Here is a 7,996-nt window from a genome sequence, read left to right as displayed (position 1 = left end):
GCAAATCAAAACTACAATCAGATATCATCTCACACCAGTCAGAATGGCCATCATCAAAAAATCTAGAAACAATAAATGCTGAAGAGGGTGTGGAGAAAAGGGAAACCTCTTGCACTGTTGGTGGGAATGTAAATTGATACAGCCACTGTGGAGAACAGTATGGAGGTTCCTTAAGAAACTACAAATAGAACTACCATATGACCCAGCAATCCCACTACTGGGCATATACCCTGAGAAATCCATAATTCAAAGAGTCATGTACCAAAATGTTCATTGCAGCTCTATTTACAATAGCCCAGAGATGGAAACAACCTAAGTGTCCATCATCGGATGAATGGATAAAGAAGATGTGGCACATATATACAATGGAATATTACTCAGCCATAAAAAGAAACGAAATTGAGCTATTTGTAATGAGGTGGATAGGCCTAGAGTCTGTCATACAGAGTGAAGGAAGTCAGAAAGAGAGAGACAAATACCGTATGCTAACACATATATATGGAATTTAAGGGAAAAAAATGTCATGAAGAACTAGGGGTAAGACAGGAATAAAGACACAGACCTACTAGAGAATGGACTTGAGGATATGGAGAGGGGGAAGGGTAAGCTGTGACAAAGCGAGAGAGAGGCATGGACATATACACACTACCAAACGTAAGGTAGGTAGCTAGTGGGAAGCAGTGGCATAGCACAGGGAGATCAGCTCGGTGCTTTGTGACCGCCTGAAGGGGTGGGATAGGGAGGATGGGAGAGAGGGAGATACAAGAGGGAAGAGATACGGGAACATATGTATATGTATAACTGATTCACTTTGTTATAAGGCAGAAACTAACACACCATTGTAAAGCAATTATACTCCAATAAAGATGTAAAAAAAAAAAAAATTATCTCCAACTGCATGTTATCCCCCATAAGCACTTGGGAAACCTTTGCTTTTGAATCTGGAGGTGATAACTGCCTGGCGTCCCACTTTCCTCACAGGAAACCATGTGTTATACAGAGGAGTTTTGTTCTTTGTCCCTCATTAGTTTCCTCCGTCCCCAAGCCAGGCAGCCACTGTCCCAAAGGAAAAAGAACCCTCCTCAAGTAGCCAACAATCAGCACGCCCTCCATCTCTATTCTCTAAGACTTATTAATGAGTGGATTTGACTTAGCCTGAGTAGGTAGTTTTTTTTAATACTAATTGTTTTAAAACCCTGCTATGCCAAAGAATTAAATAAACACTTGTCTAGCTTTAAATATTTTGCAGGGGACTAAAATAACATCTTCTAGGACAGATGTTCTAGTTTTCAACCCCACTCATTCAAGGCAAGAAAATCTCTTTTCTACAAGGTTTTGATTCTGTGGCCATAGCTATAAGATGGTGTGCCATCAATTTTCCAAGTGTAGAGAAATTCTAGGGGTGCAGAGATTTTTCTTTGCAGGCTGACAAATGAAAGTGTATTTCAGTGTAGGGGGTGGTGCAAGGGAGTGATGCTCAGCCCTCAGAGATGACTAGAGTCTCCGCTTCTATATTTAGACCATGTCTTGCAACTCGCGAAAATGAATTGCTTGTTCTTTTTCCCCTAAGTCATTCTCTCTCTGCCCCCTACTCTCCCCAGGCTTTATTTATTTATTTTTAGAACTAACTGAGTCACATGTGATTCCTTCCTAAAGCTTAAGACTTATTTTTAACAACGTGCTCAAACACAAATCCTATTGTTCACTTCCTTAGGGAGAGTGAGTTACTCCAGAGGAAAAAAAAGGAAAGATTTCATATACATTTTTTATGCAGTGAATAATTTATATGAAAAGAAATTGTACAGAAAATGTGAAAAATCTTTGAATAATCCAGAGATTACTGTACTGGGACCAGAAGAGAAACGACTGAAATCCATAAAGCTTTGGAGGGAGCCAAGAGGGGGAGTTTTCATTCAAAGTTTTTCAGTGGTGTCCTTATGTTATTTTGAACGCTGAGGTTCTATTGTTCCAGGGGGGGCTCATTCCACACCACCTGGCTCACTTTCTCTTTCCCACAGTTAACAAGTGTTGTTTGGACTCTAGGAGGTTTTGATAGAGACTCAGCTAGGGTAAATCACCGAGATCATTGATTTTGTCTAGATGAGTGGGAAAAAAAGTCAACAGTGGAGCAGAAAGAGAGAGAAAGAGAAGCAGTAAGCTATGATGACAAAATATCGTATTGGATCAGATCAACTTCCCGCTCTTAGTCCCTTAATTTTAATCACATCTTTTCTTCTTGGGTATCAACAATATTGCTGCCCAAACCCTATGGCTATGGAGACATAAACATTTAAATCTACCAGAGACAGATGGTAACATAAATCTCCATTGTTGCTTCCTTAGAGGATTCCCAGCGCTGTTGCCCTCTGCGGTAAATGGGACATCAGAGGTGACTATTTCCCACAAGGGCTCCTTTTGGATTCACCTGCAGGAAATAAAGATGCTTCATTGTTTTAGGGGGAATTTTGTTGGCTGCAATTGTGGGAATTACAACAGCAACAGAATGCTGAGGCTGGAATGAAATTTACTAATTAGCAGCTCTACAGCTTCCTTTCTGCTCAGCCTCCCAGGGCAATAGATGTGGTTGTTACATCTGGCCACCTCTATCCAAAAGGTTTGGCTGTGATCATACCAGGCTAACAGACAGCCTTAATTATAGCAAGGGAAAGCCCGATGGTCAGCCCTGTTTTTGATCAGAGGACCTCAAAAATCGTATTTGAATTTATCATCCTGCACTTAACCAGAATATGGCCTTCTGCTGAATTGTCTTAATTTTTTTAATGTCCCATTTTTCTGTTCTGTGACAACTTTTGGTTGCTTGGGCTTCACTAAATACTTTATAACATTAACACTTTTTTAGATATAGCTAGGATTTAGTCTGTTCTATGTAAAAACATTTTTTGTGGTTGATTTCAAAAATCCAAATCTGCGTATCTTCTGTAATTATTAATAGCTTTTACTGCATTTGACGTGTCAGGAAGAGTTACAGAGCTATGTCAGTACTCTGAATGGGCTTCATGATATTTCCTGGTGCCAGGGATGTTGACATCTGTTTTGAGTGCCAGTGGGGGAGCAAAAGTGACCCATGTCTGTCTCAGGAGATAGAACAGAGGAAACATGAGGCAGTCAATTCAAAAATCATACTGCAAACATTAAAAGCCAGAGCAGAGATTCCTGACACTATTCAAGCAGGCATGTGGGAGTGAGAAAAAGATCTAGATTCAGAAGAGATGAAGTTCCATAATTTTTGATTAAAACCTCTTCCTCCGGGACTCCCCTGGTTGCGCAGTGGTTAAGAATCCACCTGCCAATGCAGGGGACACGGGCTGTAGCCCTGATCCAGAAAGATCCCACATGCCGCGGAGCAACTAAGCCCGTGTGCCACAACTACTGAGACTGCGCTCTAGAGCCCGTACTCCGCAACAAGAGAAGCCACCGCAGTGAGAAGCCCGCGCACTACAACGAAGAGTGGCCCCAGCTCACCACAACTAGAGAAAGCCCGCGAGCAGCAACGAAGACCCAACGCAGCCAAAAATAAATAAATAAAATAAATTAAAAAAAAAAAAACCTCTTCCTCCATGAACATAAATGTTAAAACAAGCAACCTCTAACTGCCAAGAACCCCAACTGAATTTAAACATACCCAAAGAGGGATTTTAAGGAGAGAAGCTAGCACAAAGAGCCCTCTGGCACACAGAATCCTTTGTGTAGAAAGATAGTGGAGCCTTTCTAGAGATTTAAACCAATTGAATCAGAACACCTGTGTCTCACAGACTACCTAGAGCAATTGATAATTCTCAGGGTTTACTCAGCTCTAAACTTCACTGGACTTGACCATCCGTATTTCTGCTTCCTCTTTGAGCCTGAGGCTCTCAATATTTCCACCCAAAGAGCTTTTTTTTTTTTTTTTTTTTTTTTTTTTTTTGCCGTACGCGGGCCTCTCACTGTTGTGGCCTCTCACGTTGCGGAGCACAGGCTCCGGACGCGCAGGCTCAGCGGCCATGGCTCACGGGCCCAGCCGCTCCGCGGCATGTGGGATCTTCCCAGTCCGGGGCACGAACCCGTGTCCCCTCCATCGGCAGGTGGACTCTCAACCACTGTGCCACCAGGGAAGCCCCACCCAAAGAGCTTTAAGTGCGCTTCCTTCCTCCCATTCATCCCCCTCCAAACACTCCCCCATGCTGTAGCCAAGGGAATCTTCTGGAGCCCTCTTCTGGCGCACACCCTCCACTGGTTTCTCCTGCGTTCTGTGTCCAGGTCATGCCAGGCATCAGGGCCCTTCCTAATGGCATCCACTTGCCCTCATCTTGCTCCCCAGCCTGGTATGCTTTGCTCCCATGGGTCTCAACCACTATCCTCCTGTTCTTGGTCTCTCTCACATCTGGGCCTTTGTTGTGTATTCTCAGGGCATTTTACTAGAGCATAATAAATACGCTCATTTTATTATAACTGTCCTCCCTGCACGACTCCATGCTCTGCTTCCTCTTTGCGTGAGACCTGGCGCATGGTGAGCCCATGAGGAAGAGGGGTTGAGTGAGGGGGTGGGTCAGTACCCATGCTGTGCCCCTCCTTCCACCTAAAACGCCAATTCATCCCTGGCCATCCTGCAAGGCTGGCCCCAGGAAGCCACCCCTGACCCCTCCCCTGCTTTGCTTCCCCAGTGCCTTATATATAACCTTTCCTTTATTTTATTTCACTTACTTATATTAGGTTATAAGTACTTATGCTACTCATCTACTTATACGTTTGCTATTTCTGTAGGTCAAAAGGACCAAATATCAGCAATTTCATATGGTCCAACCTAACAGAAAAGCAGGAGCCCATGGTGGGTATATGTCAGACAGACCAAGGTTGAAGACTGGCTCTGTCACTTCGCTTGCTGTGTGTCCTAGTCAAGCTCCTCGGCTTCTCCACGTCTCAGTTTCCTCATGTGTAAAATGGAAATAATCATAGCAAGTACATCCTAGTGGTGTTATGAGGATTAAATGAGGCACTGCATTCTAACATGCAGAACTTAGGGCTTGGCTCCTATGATAAACGTTAGCTACGCTTAGTCAGTAGTTAAATATTTACTAAGGTCCACTATGTTCCAGGGATAGTGCCAGTTGCTGGAGGTACAAAGATGGATAAGATAAAATGAGGCTTGCCTTTGCGGAGCTCATAGCCACTAAAAGTGCAAAAACGAGTCTGATCAATGCTACAGATGAGGAAGTACTAGTGCTAAAGGCATCTGTTTCTCAACTCTCATGCTAGGGTGGAATCATCTTTTTACAGCTCTAGTTTCCCAAGTAAACCATGAGAGGCTTTAACTATCTTTTTTCCTGGTAAGAGGTAGATACCCATAGTTCAGAAACTAGCATATGGTGGATACTCAAGAAACGTGTGTTGAGTGAATCAATGAAGGAGTCAACTAACAAATGAATAAATGAACTGTAGCTCCAGGTCTAAGCACATATGAAACAGAAACCTCTCAAGTCAGCATTCACAGCCAAAGCAGCCAGGAGTTCTTCCTTAGAACACTGAAGTTGTCCATAACCCACGATCTGGCTGAGTGACCCCTTTCTGCCATTTCCATCAAAAGTAGACTCTGGCCCATAAACCTCTGTTTTACTATAGGAATGGCCAAAAGGGGTCACTCAGCCAGATCCTGGGTTATTTATTTTTTAACTATCTTTCCACATGTTTGTGGCATACACAAAAATGTGTTTTTGAACATTGCTATTTACGTAAAATATAATCATGTAAGCAAACAAACAAAGAAAAGAAAATGAGAGATGGCTTTTCCCAGCTCACAATTCATTCACTCATTCATTTCATTCATCCCACAAGCATCCTATGTGCAGGGCACTGTGTACATAGCAAATGTTTGGGGGAGAAACAAAGAGCCCCAGCCACACCGTTTAATGGCCCTCTGCCTCAGGATCTTGTTTCTCTTATCTTCAAACTTACTTCATTGTGCACATTTGTTCATAAATTTAAATAATTTATTTATTTAAGAAACATTTGTCAAGAGCCAGCTCTATACCAGGCTCTGTGATGGGCCCTGAGGACTCTGTGATGAGCCCACCCTGCCTCAGCCTCTGCTTCCCCTAAACTTGGAGTCTAACACAGAGAAGCGCAGACAGTATCAAACAGTCACATAAATACATAATCAAACTGCAATTACTGCAGGAAAGGAACAAAAGGAGGTACACGAGAAAATATGGCAGGGGGCCTGACCTGGGGAATCAGAAAAACTTCCTTGAAGGAGTGACTTTTGAATTGAGCTCTGAACTTTGAGAGGAGGAGATAGGAGCCGGGGAACTGAGGAAGCCGGTGTGGGAGTACAGGGGATGCGGAGCCCACAGAGATGAAGGGGGGCAGCTGCACAGGGCCAGGGAAACTCACGACACATAACGAAGTTTTAAAATCCTTAAGGAGGATTGTGACCAGCTCAGGTTGATGCTTTTCACTCTGATTACCGTCAACTAGATCGTGGGTTCTGTGAGTTATGAGGCTGCATCATACTCCTTTTTACATCTCTGACCGCATCCAGCAGAGGGCTTTCAATGCAGGAATCTGGTGCTCAATTAATGGTGATTGAACATGTGAAAAGGATGCCAGTGACATAACCTTGCACTGGGAGGTTAACGAGATCTAGTTAATGGATACTTTTATCCCCAAACCAAGAGACGCTCCTAGAATCCCCAGTGTTTTCCCCTCAGTCGTGCAGGTGAAAGAGAAGGGGCGGGACACTCTGTTTTAAACTTAAATGTTTCCGTTTATACTATTTCTCTATGAGAGAAAGAGTTCTTAGCGATCCCCTTGCTCGGATTCGCATCATGAGAATTACTAGTTGGCCACAGTCTCAGCTGCAAAATTCACTGGTCATCATTCTGATGATTGGAGCAAGTAGGGATTTGAAGTGGATTGTCTCTCCCTAGTTCTAGCTCTTCTCTTTCACTCTATCTGATCAGCAATACGGGGTTCCATACTCCCTGACTTGGCTCTTTAATATTCTGAAGGCTTTTGCCACCCACAGGCCCACCCGCAGGATTACGAGTGTCCTTTTAGGACTGTGACTTCTGTGGGATTGACTTCTCTTAGATTTGGGAACTGATGCTCAGCTATGGTGAATGCCCTCATCCTCTGCTAGAGAAAATGTTGCCTCTGCGGTCATTAACGATACACTTGCCACCTCCAACTTCAGATACTAAGGGAAAGGCGTTTTGCAATAGGGACAAGAGATAGAGATAAATTTCAGATGCCCTTTTCACACAAAGATGATTTTCTCAAAATGGAACCAGATTTCAAAGCTTTTGTCCCCTTCAGAGAGGTTTTTCCAGTGCATGGATACTATGGGGATATGACTATACAAATGCAGCAGGGAAACGTACTCCTGATCACTGTATAAATCACTTGATGTTAGCAGTGATCTCATTTTTAAAGCCATTAGTAATCACGAATGATGGCTAAATTAGGAACATAGTCTTAAAGAGCTTCCATATTGATTGGCTGTTTTCATCCCTTCTTCTCCCTCGTGCTATTCTGTGATATCGCCTCAGCCTCAGAGATTCAGAGCAACAATCTGCCGAACGCATGAATACTAAAGAATTGGTTTCCTTAGTAACAATAATCATGAAGCAGCTCTCAGAACTTCCTGCTCTTCTGGCTGTCTGTTTTCTGTTGGTCACATAGAAAAAGACGGCCAAACCGAGCCTGCCCAGAAAAGATGCACATATATATCATGACCCCTAAGTGGAAGGGAGGCTTGTCTCTTCTGAGATCACATTCCTTTTCTCAACCGGCTGCCTTATTCTGTGTGGTTAGGGCTAAACCAGAGCACCTGCAAAGGTCCATGACCACCTCTGAACTCTTTTCCTTTCGAGTCAAAATCTGGAACCACAAAACCATAATGCAGGACACATCACCAAAATGGTTCCTTCTCTGTGGGAAACATGGAACTTCCCTAAAAAGAAGACCTTTCTTTCCACAATATTTCTAATAACAAAAAGAA

The sequence above is a fragment of the Phocoena phocoena genome, chromosome 9 (genome assembly GCF_963924675.1).
Source record: "Phocoena phocoena chromosome 9, mPhoPho1.1, whole genome shotgun sequence".
Classification (NCBI taxonomy): Eukaryota; Metazoa; Chordata; class Mammalia; order Artiodactyla; family Phocoenidae; genus Phocoena; species Phocoena phocoena.
The sequence above is the reverse complement of the archived record's forward strand: the minus strand, read 5'-3'. Positions refer to the sequence as shown.